Source organism: Arachis hypogaea, chromosome 20 (assembly GCF_003086295.3).
Source record: "Arachis hypogaea cultivar Tifrunner chromosome 20, arahy.Tifrunner.gnm2.J5K5, whole genome shotgun sequence".
Classification (NCBI taxonomy): Eukaryota; Viridiplantae; Streptophyta; class Magnoliopsida; order Fabales; family Fabaceae; genus Arachis; species Arachis hypogaea.
The window spans coordinates 65,018,153-65,032,807 of record NC_092055.1 but is presented as its reverse complement, the minus strand read 5'-3'; the positions used below and the strand labels follow the sequence as shown (position 1 = coordinate 65,032,807).

The window sequence follows — 14,655 nt, the reverse complement described above, 5'->3', positions numbered from 1 at the left end:
CTTTCGTTAGATGACGCGTTCACTTCCTGATCCAAGCTTGCCAGTATTCGATCCTGAGATTGAAAGAACTATTTCACGAATAAGGCAAGCTCGGCGTCGGTTAGTCCTCTCTAAGGGCGGATCTGAAACGTCATTTGAGGAAGAAACCAGCCCCCGTTCTACTGATTCGGTTGATTTACGTGTAGGTGACATGGCAGCACCTAGGAGAGTTACTATCCAGGAGGCTAGAGCCCCTGATTTTACAATGCAACCGTTTTAAGCGCATCACCCAGCGGTGGCTATAGAGTTTGAAATAAAGACTGCACTGCTAAACTTGATGCCTAAGTTTCATGGCTTACCTGCTCAAGAGCCTATCAAGCACCTGAGAGATTTTCAAGCAGCCTGTTCTACTGTCAGGCACGATAGTACGGATGAAACTTCTATTTTGCTGAAAGCTTTCCCGTTCTCTCTTGAGGGAAAAGTGAGAGAGTGGTACTACACTCAACCTGCAGCAACTGTATCTGACTGGGATACACTTAGAAGAGAATTTTTGGAAAAATTCTTTCTAGCTGAAGTTATTGATAAACTGAGGAAAGACATCTCCATGATTGTTCAGGATGAATCTGAGACTCTCTATGAATACTGGGAGCGCTTCAACAACCTTCTAGAAGTATGCCCCCACCATATGATTGACAAGATAGTGTTGCTCGGTTACGTCACACAGGGCATCAGGCTCCAAGATAAGACCACATTGGAAAGTGCTAGCAATGGGTCTATGAAAAAGTACAAGACCACTGATGAGGCATGGCAATTGATCAGCGACTTAGCTGAATCTACTTGGAATCACAGGCAGAAACAAGGCCGTTCAAAAGCTGTTGCAGAAGTATCCTCTAGCAGAGAGACTACTACTCTAACTCAGAGTATCTGTGAAATGACCAACTTACTGAAGCAGATGCAATTGAATCAACAACAAGTTCAGCAAGCTCAACCTTCTTCACCACAGCAAAGCCAACAGTTAGTCCCACAGAGAGTTTGCAGAATCTGTGCTGATTATAGCCATTATACTGAGAATGTCCGCAGCTCCAGCAGGAAGACAACACCGTGGCAGCCACTCATAACTTCTATGACCGCCGCAACCAAGGGTACAATCAAGATGGCAGTTACAGCCATGGATGGCAGGACAATTCTAACCAGAATTGGAGGGACAACAATAACAGAGGAGGCAGAGACAATCAGGGAAATCAGAGGTGGAATAATAACAACAACAGGCAGCAAAACCAGAACCAACCTTACAGAGCACCTCACCTGAGGCAATCCCAAGGACCACAGAATACCCAACAGCATACCTCTCAAATTACTTATCCTTCTTCATTTGCTAATGATGAGTTACTACAATCTATTGATCAGAGACAACAGGACATGGAAAATAACCTTTATGCTACACTAAATAGTCTGAACTCTACCTTACAAGCTCTTGTCTCACAGATTGGATCAATGAATAACTCCAATAACCAGCCTTTGAGCTCCAGTGGAATCCCCTCTCAACCATTATCCAATCCAAAGGGTGGCATCAATGCCATCACCCTAAGGTCAGGAACCACACTACAGAAGAGGAATCAGGAGGAGCCAAGCCCACCAGAACACGCCTCAGCTGAAGAGGTGGTGAAAATAGAAGATGTTGAAGAGGAGGAGGACATACAGGACATGGCTGAAAAAGAAGAAGCTCAATCACAGGAAGAAGAACCAAAGGGCACAGACACTGCAGAAAATGCCACTCCTATTGATACGCGGAAAACTTGTCTCGCAACAAATTTCCTTCGGCAAGTGTACCGAATTTATCGTCAAGTAAAAACTCACAATAGAGTGAGGTCGAATCCCATAGAGATTGATTGATCAAGCAACTTTAATTAAAGGAATGTTCTAGTTGAGCGAACCAGAATTTGAGTTGAAAATTGCAGAAAATTAAATGGCGGGAAAGTAAATAGTGGAAACAGTAAATGATAGGAATAAAGAGCTGAATATAAATGGCGGAAAGTAAATTGCAGAATCTTAAATGGGAATGGGGCAATTGCTCAAAAAAGTAAATGGCAGAAATTAAAGAGAACGGGTAAGATCAGAAATGGGGAATTCATTGGGCTCAGGAGATGTTGCATTCTCCGGATCAAGTTCATTTTCATCTCTTCCTCAATCAATGCATTCATTGATCTCCTTGGCAATCTTAAGTGATCGAATTACAATTCCTTGTAATTCAATCTCTCAAATCTTGATCAATAGCCAATTCCTTGGTCAATTGCTCATGAGAAGAGATGAAGTATGGTCACTGATTATACCACATGCATTTCCCAAATCAAGTGTTGGAAGGATTATAGTCACATATCCATCCAAACCAAATTTGGTCCAGCATGAGAAAGCATTTCTAGCATGATCTCTTCATTCCTCTTCCAAGGTTCAGAAGAGATCTAAGTATGAATAGCTTCTTTTCCAAGATAACTACCCAATTGGATGAAGATCGAAAGCTTTCTAGTAAAATCAAGAGAAAAGATAGAAAAATGAGAATGAAAACTAAAATTGATCCATCAAATTACAACAGAGCTCCCTAACCCAATGAAAGGGGTTTAGTTGTTCATAGCTCTGGAAAATGAAAACAAAGATGGAGAATACATGCTGAAAGTAAAACTAGAAGTCTAGAGAAAGTAAATACAGAGAGTAGTTCTATGCCCAAAGGCTCCCAAAAGTTTTCCCAGCTCTCTAACTAATTCAAAGCTACTCCTATATATACTACTCTTATGATCTTCTAGTTGGCTCTTCAAGTCTTGGGTATGGGCCTTTGGATCATGAGTTTGAAGCAGTTATCTTCTTCATTGGGCTTAGCTTTGCTTGCAGAGAGAAAGTGTGAAGTAGGTGGGGACTTTTAGCTCAGGACGTTAGTGGTGTTAACATTAAGTGAAAGTGTGGGTTCGAGAACGTTATTGACAATCACCTTTTTCACTAACGTTGCTCACCCAAGTATGAGCCACGTTAACCTCAACGTTAGTGGCACAAACGTTACCACTAACGTTGCCTCTTGGTCCTTTGCACACGTTATTAGGACTTACCTTTCCCAATAACGTTGATAAGCTTCCCCCTTCCCTACGTTAGAGTCCACGTTAACTTAGTTAACGTGGCTCTTAACATAAGTGATGAGCGGATAATTTATACGCTTTTTGGCATTGTTTTTAGTATGTTTTTAGTAGGATCTACTTACTTTTAGGGATGTTTTCATAAGTTTTTATGTTAAATTCACATTTCTGGACTTTACTATGAGTTTGTGTATTTTTCTGTGATTTCAGGTATTTTCTGGCTGAAATTGAGGGACTTCAGCAGAAATCAGATTCAGAGGTTGAAAAAGGACTGCTGATGCTGTTGGATTCTGACCTCCCTGCACTCAAAGTGGCTTTTTCTGGAGCTACAGAACTCGAAATGGCGCGCTTCCAATTGCGTTGGAAAGTAGACATCCAGGGCTTTCCAGCAATATATAATAGTGCATACTTTGGCCAAGAATTGACGACGTAAACTGGCGTTCAACGCCAGCCTTCTGCCCAAATCTGGCGTCCAGCGCCAGAAAAGGATCCAAAACCAGAGTTGAACGCCCAAACTGGCACAGAAACTGGCGTTCAACTCCACAAATGGCCTCTGCACGTGCTACACTTAAGCTCAGCCCAAACACACACCAAGTGGGCCCCGGAAGTGGATTTATGCATCAATTACTTACTCATGTAAACCCTAGTAGCTAGTTTATTATAAATAGGACCTCTTACTAGTCTTTTAGACCATCTTTGGTCTCAGTTTTATTCCATTGTTCATCTTAGGAGACTATTGATCACGTTTTAGGGGGCTGGCCATCTCGGCCATGCCTGGACCTTTCACTTATGTATTTTCAACGGTAGAGTTTCTACACTCCATAGATTAAGGTGTGGAGCTCTGCTATTCCTCAAAGATTAATGCAAAGTACTACTATTTTCTATTCAATTCATCTTATTTCGCTTCTAAGATATCCATTCGCACCCAAGAACGTGATGAAGGTGATGATTATGTGTGACGGTCATCATCCTTCCCCCTTATGAACGCGTGCCTGACAAACACTTCTGTTCTACATGAATTAAGCTAGAATGAGTATCTCTTAGATTTCCTAACCAGAGTCTTCGTGGCGTAAGCTACAATGATGGCGGCATTCAAGAGAATTCGGAAGGTCTAAACCTTGTCTGTGGTATTCTGAGTAGGATTCAATGATTGAATGACTGTGACGAGCTTCAAACTCGCGATTGTTGGGCGTTAGTGACAGACGCAAAAGGAGGGTGAATCCTATTCCAGCATGATCGGGAACCGACAGATGAATAGCCGTGCCGTGACAGGGTGCGTGAGCATATTATTCACTGAGAGGAGGGGATGTAGCCACTGACAACGGTGATGCCCTTGCATAAAGCCAGCCATGGAAAGGAGTAAGACTGATTGGATGAAGATAGCAGGAAAGCAGAGGTTCAGAGGAACGAAAAGCATCTCCATTCGCTTATCTGAAATTCCTACCAATGATTTACATACGTATCTCTATCCCTATTTTATTATATAATATTCGAAAACATCATTATCACTTTATATCTGCCTGACTGAGATTTCCAAGGTGACCATAGCTTGCTTCATACCAACAATCTCCGTGGGATTCGACCCTTACTCACGTAAGGTATTACTTGGACGACCCAGTGCACTTGCTGGTTAGTTGTATCGAAGTTGTGACAATTATGATTACGCATACCAAGTTGCTCACGTGCCAGGAATAATTTGAGCCTGGACATCACAATTTCGTGCACCAAGTTTTTGGCGCCGTTGCCGGGAATTGTTCGAGTTTGGACAACTGACGGTTCATCTTGTTGCTCAGATTAGGTAATTTTCTTTTTGTCTTGTTTTCAAAAAAAAAAAATTTTCAAAAATCTTTCAAAAATTCTTCCTTTGTTTTCGAAAAAAAAAAATTTTAAAAATAAAAATGTTTTCAAAAATATATTTTCCTTTCAGAATTTTTAAGAATGAATTCTAGTGTTTCATGGAGCATGTTGAAGCCTGGCTGGCTGTAAAGCCATGTCTCAATTCTTATACTCAAGAAAAGAGCTTCTTTATCTTTCTTAGCCAATTGGCTGTTGAATGTAAGGAATGTCAGGCGTGTCATGTCTGAGTTACATACTAAAGCTTGGCTGGCTATTAAGCCATGCCTGACCCTTTGATTGGAGCTTTAGAGCATAAGATTCTTGGAATTCATATTAAAAATTTTGGAATCCTTATTTTCTTTTTCAAATTTTTTTTCGAAAAACATAAAATAAAAATCCAAAAAAATTAGAAAATCATAAAAATCAAAGATATTTTTGTGTTTCTTGTTTGAGTCTTGAGTCATATCATAAGTTTGGTGTCACTTGCATATGCATCTTGCATTTTTTCGAAAATATCATGCATTCATAGTGTTCTTCATGATCTTCAAGTTGTTCTTGGTAAGTCTTCTTGTTTGATCTTGATGATTTTTTGTTTTGTTTCTTTTCATGTTTATCATATGCATTCTTGAATTCTTAGTGTCTAAGCATTAAAGAATTCTAAGTTTGGTGTCTTGCATGTTTTCTTTGCATTAAAAATTTTTCAAAATTGTGTTTATGATGTTCATCATGATCTTCAAAGTGTTCTTGGTGGTCATCTTGACATTCATAACATTCTTGCATGCATTCATTGTTTTGATCTAAAAATTTCATGCATTGCATCATTTTAGTGTTTTTCTCTTGCATCATAAAAATTCAAAAATCAAAAAAAAAATATATCTTTCCCTTTTTCTCTCATCAAATTCGAAAATTTGGATTGACTTTTTCAAAAATTTTTAAAATCAAATTGTTTCTCATAAGTCAAATCAAATTTTCAATTTGAAAATCTTATCTTTTTCAAAATCTTTTTCAAAAATCAAATCTTTTTCAAAATTCTTAGTTATTTTCAAAAATTCCAAAAATATTTTTCAAAAATCTTTTTCTTATTTTTATACCAAATTTTCGAAAATAACATAATCAATTAATGTTTTGATTCAAAAATTTGAAGTTTGTTACTTGCTTGTTAAGAAAGATTCAAACTTTAAGTTCTAGAATCATATCTTGTGATTTCTTATGAATCAAGTCATTAATTGAGATTTTAAAAATCAAATCTTTTTCAAAAACTAATTTCTATCATATCTTTTCAAAAATATCTTCTTATCTTATCTTTTTCAAAAATGTGATTTCAAAATATCTTCTCTAACTTCCTAACTTCCTATCTTTTCAAAAATTGTTTCAACTAACTAACTAACTTTTTGTTTGTTTCTTAACTTTTTCAAAACCACCTAACTAACTCTCTCTCTCATTTTTCGAAAATATCTTCCCCCTTTTTCAAAATTTCTTTTTAATTAACTATTATTTTAAATTTTAAACTTTAATTTTCGAAAAAAAAATAAAAAAAATAAATAAAATAAAATACTAACAATTTTCAAAAACCAATTTTCAAAAATCACTAACTCCTTTTCAAAAATAATTTTCGAAAATTCCCTCCTTCCCTCTTATCCTATTCTATTTATTCATTCATATCCTAACATCTCATCTCACATCTCTAGCCTCCTCACAGTTGTGTTTCTTCCATTATATTACATTCTTTGTCACCCCCTCTTCTTCTACTCACACAGGGATCCCTATACTGTGGTATAAAGGATCTCTATTATTATTATTTTTCTGTGCCTTCTTCTTTGTCATATGAGCAGGAGCAAGGATAAGAACATTCTTGTGGAAGCAGATCTAGAACCTGAAAGGACTCTGAAGAGAAAATCAAGAGAAGCTAAAATACAACAATCCAGAGATAACCTTTCAGAAATTTTCGAACAGGCAGAGGAGATGGCAGCCGAAAATAATGATAATGTAAGGAAGATGCTTGGTGACTTTACTGCACCTAATTCCAATTTACATGGAAGAAGCATCTCCATTCCTGCCATTGGAGCAAACAACTTTGAGCTGAAACCTCAATTAGTTTCTCTGATGCAGAAGAACTGCAAGTTTCATGGACTTCCATCTGAAGATCCTTTTCAGTTCTTGACTGAATTCTTGCAGATATGTGATACTGTTAAGACTAATGGAGTAGATCCTAAAGTCTACAGGCTCATGCTTTTCCCTTTTGCTGTAAGAGACAGAGCTAGATTATGGTTGGATTCTCAACCCAAAGACAGCCTGAACTCTTGGGATAAGCTGGTCACGGCTTTCTTAGCCAAGTACTTTCCTCCTCAAAAGCTGAGCAAGCTTAGAGCTGATGTTCAAACCTTCAGACAAAAAGAAGGTGAATCCCTCTATGAAGCTTGGGAAAGATACAAACAGTTGACCAAAAAGTGTCCTTCTGACATGCTTTCAGAATGGACCATCCTGGATATATTCTATGATGGTTTATCTGAGCTATCAATGATGTCACTGGACACTTCTGCAGGTGGATCCATTCACCTAAAGAAAACGCCTGCAGAAGCTCAAGAACTCATTGACATGGTTGCTAATAACCAGTTCATGTACACTTCTGAAAGGAATCCTGTGAATAATGGGACGCCTATGAAGAAGGGAGTTCTTGAAGTTGATACTCTGAATGCCATATTGGCTCAGAATAAAATATTGACTCAGCAAGTCAATATGATCTCTCAGAGTCTGCATGGAATGCAAGCTGCATCCAACAGTACTCAAGAGGCATCTTCTGAAGAAGAAGCCTATGATCCTGAGAACCCTGCAATAGCAAAGGTAAATTACTTAGGTGAACCTTATGGAAACACCTATAACTCAACATGGAGAAATCATCCAAATTTCTCATGGAAGGATCAAAAGCCTCAACAAGGCTTTAATAATGGTGGAAGAAACAGGTTTAGCAATAGCAAACCTTTTCCATCATCCACTCAGCAACAGACAGAGAACTCTGAACAAAATGCTTCTAATTTAGCAAATCTAGTCTCTGATCTATCTAAGGCCACTGTAAGTTTCATGAATGAAACAAGGTCTTCCATTAGAAATCTGGAAGCACAAGTGGGCCAGCTGAGTAAAAGGATCACTGAAATCCCTCCTAGTACTCTCCCAAGCAATACAGAAGAGAACCCAAAAGGAGAGTGCAAGGCCATTGACATAAGCGCCATGGCCAAACCTGTGAGGAAAGGAGAGGACGTGAATCCCAAGGAGGAAGACCTCCTGGGACGTCCAGTGATCAATAAGGAGCTTCCCTCTGAGGAACCAAAGGAATCTGAGACTCATCTAGAGACCATAGAGATTCCATTGAACCTCCTTATGCCCTTCATGAGCTCTAATGAGTATTCCTCTTCTGAAGAGAATGAGGATGTCACTGAAGAGCAAACTGCCAAGTTTCTTGGTGCAATCATGAAGCTGAATGCTAAGTTATTTGGCATTGATGCTTGGGAAGTTGAACCTCCCTTGTTCATCAATAAACTAAGTGATCTGGATCAACTGACATTGCCTCAGAAGAGACAGGATCCTGGAAAGTTCATATTACCTTGTACCATAGGCACCATGATCTTTAAAGCTCTGTGTGACCTTGGTTCAGGTATAAACCTCATGCCCCTCTCTGTAATAGAGAAACTGGGAATCTATGGGGTGCAAGCTGCTAAAATCTCACTAGAGATGGCAGACAGCTCAAGAAGACAGGCTTATGGACAAGTAGAAGATGTATTAGTAAAGGTTGAGGGCCTTTACATACCTACTGATTTCATAGTCCTGGATACTGGAAAGGAAGAGGATGAATCCATCATCCTAGGAAGACCTTTCCTGGCCACAGCAAGAGTTGTGATTGATGTTGACAGAGGTGAAATAGTCCTTCAATGGAATGAGAATTCCCTTGTATTCAAAACTCAAGGATCTCCCTCTGCAACCATGGAGAGGAAGCTTGAAAAGCTTCTCTCAAAGCAGAGTCAACCAGAGCCCCCACAGTCAAACTCTAAGTTTGGTGTTGGGAGGCCACAACCAAACAATAAGTTTGGTGTTGAACTCCCATAACCAAACTCTAAGTTTGGTGTTGGAGAGTTTCAACAAAGCTCTGCACATCTGTGAGGCTCCATGAGAGCCCACTGTCAAGCTATTGACATTAAAGAAGCGCTTGTTGGGAGGCAACCCAATGTTTATCTAATTCTTATTTTTTTTGTTTTTCATGTTTTCTTAGGTTCATGATCATGAGGAGTCACAAAATAAATATAAAAATTGAAAACGGAATCAAAAACAGTAGAAGAAAAATCACACCCTGGAGGAGCATCTGTCTGGCGTTCAAACGCTAGAACAGAGCATAGTTCTGGCGCTGAACGCCCAGAATGGGAGCATCCTGGCGCTGAACGCCCAGAACAAGCATGGTTCTGGCGTTCAACGCCAGAAATGGCAGCAAAGGGGCGTTGAACGCCCAAAATAGGTACCAACCTGGCGCTGAACGCCCAGAGTTGTGTGCAAGGGCATTTTACATGCCTAAATTGGTGCAGGGATGTAAATGCCTTGACACCTCAAGATCTGTGGACCCCACAGGATCCCCACCTACCTCATCATCTCTCTTCCCATTCATGATCATCCCTTCTGTTTTCCATTTACCACTCACATCCATACAACCACTACCTTCAAAATTCAACATCTCTCTCCCACCCAATCCCACCCATATGGCCGAATACACACATCCATCCATCCCCTCCCTATCCTCTTCTTCTTCTTCTATTCTTTCTTCTTTTGCTCGAGGGCGAGCAACATTCTAAGTTTGGTGTGGTAAAAGCATAGCTTTTTTTTGTTTTTTTCCATAACCATTGATGGCACCTAAGGCCAGAGAAACCTTTAGAAAGAGGAAAGGGAAGACAAAAGCTTCCATCAAGGGTCTATAGCTCAGTGGAAGAACATTTGACTGCAAATCAAGAGATCCCTAAGATACCTCAGGGGATACATTTTCTTCCACACAATTATTGGAAGCAACTAAGGGTGGAACATCAAGAGCACTCCATCATCCTTCATGAAATCAGAGAAGATCTAAAAAGCAATGAAGGAGGAGCAACAAAGACAAGGAAGAGACATTGAAGAGCCCAAGAACATCATTGAAACGCCATCATCACTAAGGTGGATTCATTCCTTGCTCTTATTTCTTCTATTTTTCGTTTTCTATGTTATGTGCTTATCTATGTTTGTGTCTTCATTACATGATCATCAGTAGTTAGTAACTTTGTCTTAAAGATATGAATGTCCTATGAATCCATCACCTCTCTTAAATGAAAAATGTTTTAATTCAAAAGAACAAGAAGTACATGAGTTTCGAATTTATCCTTGAACTTAGTTTAATTATATTGATGTGGTGACAATGCTTCTTATTTTCTGAATGTATGCTTGAACAGTGCATATGTCTTTTGAAGTTGTTGTTTAAGAATGTTAAATATGTTGGCTCTTGAAAGAATGATGACTAGGAGACATGTTATTTGATAATCTGAAAAATCATAAAAATGATTCTTGAAGCAAGAAAAAGCAGCAAAGAACAAAGCTTGCAGAAAAAAAAAAAAGAAAAAAAAATAGGCAAAAAAAAAATAGGAAGAAAAAGAAAAAGCAAGCAGAAAAAGCCAATAACCCTTAAAACCAAAAGGCAAGGGCAAATAAAAAGGATCCCAAGGCTTTGAGCATCAATGGATAGGAGGGCCTAAAGGAATAAAATCCTGGTCTAAGCGGCTAAACCAAGCTGTCCCTAACCATGTGCTTGTGGCGTGTAGGTGTCAAGTGAAAACTTGAGACTGAGCGGTTAAAGTCAAGGTCCAAAGCAAAAGAAGAGTGTGCTTAAGAACCCTGGACACCTCTAATTGGGGACTTTAGCTAAGCTGAGTCACAATCTGAAAAGGTTCACCCAATTATGTGTCTGTGGCATTTATGTATCCGGTGGTAATACTGGAAAACAAGGTGCTTAGGGCCACGGCCAAGACTCATAAAGAAGCTGTGTTCAAGAATCATCATACTGAACTAGGAAAGTCAATAACACTACTCGAAATCTGAAGTTCCTATAGATGCCAATCATTCTAAACTTCAATGGATAAAGTGAGATGCCAAAACTATTCAAGAGGCAAAAAGCTATAAGTCCCGCTCATATGATTGAAGCTCTGTTTCATTGATAGTTTGGAATTTATAGTATATTCTCTTCTTTTTATCCTATTTGATTTTCAGTTGCTTGGGGACAAGCAACAATTTAAGTTTGGTGTTGTGATGAGCGGATAATTTATACGCTTTTTGGCATTGTTTTTAGTATGTTTTTAGTAGGATCTAGTTACTTTTAGGGATATTTTCATAAGTTTTTATGTTAAATTCACATTTCTGGACTTTACTATGAGTTTGTGTATTTTTCTGTGATTTCAGGTATTTTCTGGCTGAAATTGAGGGACTTGAGCAGAAATCAGATTCAGAGGCTGAAAAAGGACTGCTGATGCTGTTGGATTCTAACCTCCTTGCACCCAAAGTGGATTTTCTGGAGCTACAGAACTCGAAATGGCGCGCTTCCAATTGCGTTGGAAAGTAGACATCCAGGGCGTTCCAGCAATATATAATAGTCCATAATTTGGCCAAGAATTGACGATGTAAACTGGCGTTCAACACCAGCCTTCTGCTCAAATCTGGCGTCCAGCGCCAGAAAAGGATCCAAAACCAGAGTTGAACGCCCAAACTGGCACAGAAACTGGCGTTCAACTCCACAAATGGCCTCTGCACATGCTACACTTAAGCTCAGCCCAAACACACACCAAGTGGGCCCCGGAAGTGGATTTATGCATCAATTACTTACTCATGTAAACCCTAGTAGCTAGTTTATTATAAATAGGACCTCTTACTAGTCTTTTAGACCATCTTTGGTCTCAGTTTTATTCCATTGTTCATCTTAGGAGACTATTGATCACGTTTTAGGGGGCTGGCCATCTCGGCCATGCCTGGACCTTTCACTTATGTATTTTCAACGGTAGAGTTTCTACACTCCATAGATTAAGGTGTGGAGCTCTGCTGTTCCTCAAAGATTAATGCAAAGTACTACTGTTTTCTATTCAATTCATCTTATTTCGCTTCTATGATATCCATTCGCACCCAAGAACGTGATGAAGGTGATGATTATGTGTGACGCTCATCATCCTTCCCCCTTATGAACGCGTGCTTGACAAACACTTCTGTTCTACATGAATTAAGCTAGAATGAGTATCTCTTAGATTTCCTAACCAGAGTCTTCGTGGCGTAAGCTAGAATGATGGCGGCATTCAAGAGAATCCGGAAGGTCTAAACCTTGTCTGTGGTATTCTGAGTAGGATTCAATGATTGAATGACTGTGACGAGCTTCAAACTCGCGATTGTTGGGCGTTAGTGACAGACGCAAAAGGAGGGTGAATCCTATTCCAGCATGATCGGGAACCGACAGATGAATAGCCGTGCCGTGACAGGGTGCGTGAGCATATTATTCACTGAGAGGAGGGGATGTAGCCACTGACAACGGTGATGCCCTTGCATAAAGCCAGCCATGGAAAGGAGTAAGACTGATTGGATGAAGATAGCAGGAAAGCAGAGGTTCAGAGGAACGAAAAGCATCTCCATTCGCTTATCTGAAATTCCTACCAATGATTTACATAAGTATCTCTATCCCTATTTTATTATATAATATTCGAAAACATCATTATCACTTTATATCTGCCTGACTGAGATTTGCAAGGTGACCATAGCTTGCTTCATACCAACAATCTCCGTGGGATTCGACCCTTACTCACGTAAGGTATTACTTGGACGACCCAGTGCACTTGCTGGTTAGTTGTATCGAAGTTGTGACAATTATGATTACGCATACCAAGTTGCTCACGTGCCAGGAATAATTTGAGCCTAGACATCACAATTTCGTGCACCAATAAGCTTGCCAATCCTTCGAGAACGTTAGTAACACTTACCTTTGTCACTAACGTTCCAATGTGCCCCTATTTCTCACGTTAGAGTTCACGTTAACTAGGTTAACGTGGCTTCTAACGGAGTCATGCTAGACATCTCCAACGTTAGTGACAAAGGTGAGTGTCACTAACGTTGGCTCCTAATCTCTTTATCCACGTTAGCTTCCACGTTAACTAAGTTAACGTGGGAGTTAACGTTGTTCATGGTGGCTCTTGGTGGTTCACCCCAATGTTAGTGACAAAGGTAAGTGTCACTAACGTTGGCGACCGATTGCTCTCTCCACGTTAGCTTCCACGTTAACTAAGTTAACGTGGGAGTTAACGTGTCTTATGGAAGCTTGGCCAACGTTAGTGACAAAAGTGAATGTCACTAACGTTGGCTTCCCTTTTGCTTCTTAACGTTAGAAGCCACGTTAACTAAGTTAACGTGGCAACTAACGTGGCCAATTATGAGCTTGGTCCAACGTTAGTGACAAAGGGGAGTGTCACTAACATTGGCCTTATTGTATTCTTCGACGTTAGAGTTCACGTTAACTTAGTTAACGTGACTCTTAACGTAGGCTTATGATGGCTTCGAGGGCGTTATTGGCGATTACCTTTCTCATTAACTTTCCAAGTTAGCACCCATTCCACGTTAGAGGTCACGTTAGTGGGACTAACGTGACTGCTAACGTGGTTCTTCTTTGCTTCCTTTGTCCTGAAATCAAGCAACAAAATGCATCAAAGTTCTAGTCCAAGTCATGAGTCATGCATCATCCAATTTATCATATAATTCATGCAAAATCCTCATGAAATCATGTAAGGTGCACAATGTATACTTGAATCAAGATGTAAGTGAATATCTACCCAAAACTAGCTTATTTTCTAAGAAAAGGCATGAAACTACCCTACAAACAGTAAAGAAAAGGTCAGTAAAACTGGCCAAAATGCCCTGGCATCACAACACCAAACTTAAAGCTTGCTTGTCCCTAAGCAAGTACTAGAACAAGAGAATGATGAATGGTATGCCAAGAGAAATGAGTCATTCTTGTGGAAGTCATGTTTCTGATTTTATGGTGGTTTCATGCATAGCAACTTAGCTTCATTCCTTCACTGGCTTTCAGACCTTTATCATGTCCTAGAATACTCACTGTGATTGCATCCCATGAGACTTTTATTCATTGATCCTTTTGTTGTCATTTCAGGGCTTATTTGTGTTCTTAGGCTAAGTGCTCTGTAAGGGGGCAACTCTTTAAAATAAGCTTTCAGCCAACACTCCCGAACCAGTTGGTTCAAGGTGCTAGGTGTTGAAGCACCCTTAAGGACTTACTTCCTCAAGTCTCTCCCCCATACATACACACCACAGGTACATGGTTTGTTTATTTTCTTTCCTTGAGGTCTTGGTGTCCAGCACCTCTTTGGGCTACTAAATATTCTGTAGCAAAGATTGCTCTTGATGGTGGACTTTCAGCTGATAATCCCGGGTTAGTTAACCCAAGTTACCAGGTGATAAAGCACCCCTGAGAGCTTAGTAATCCAAGCAGATCCTTGGTACAGGAACACCATAGACACATCCCTCAAGACTCAAACCCTTGGTGCCTAGCCTCTTTTCTTGCTATTTTTTTTATTTTTTTTTATTCTTCAACTTTGATTGTTCTTTCCCTTTTTCTTATTAGGATCTTATTATTTAGCTAGTCTCATGGGTATGTTCAAAGCATAGTATTCATGACAGA

The 14,655-nt window shown here is 39.6% G+C and overlaps 2 non-coding genes across 2 annotated transcripts; both read right to left on the bottom strand.

Annotated features, from left to right (window-relative positions):
• Positions 1-562: 562 nt before the first annotated feature.
• LOC112788364 (small nucleolar RNA R71) lies at positions 563-670 on the bottom strand. The gene has a single exon (XR_003195730.1). It is a non-coding gene; the product is annotated as a small nucleolar RNA R71 (small nucleolar RNA).
• A 6,622-nt stretch (positions 671-7,292) lies between these two features.
• Positions 7,293-7,400, bottom strand: LOC112787741 (small nucleolar RNA R71). Its single transcript, XR_003195136.1, has one exon. It is a non-coding gene; the product is annotated as a small nucleolar RNA R71 (small nucleolar RNA).
• Positions 7,401-14,655: the final 7,255 nt, after the last annotated feature.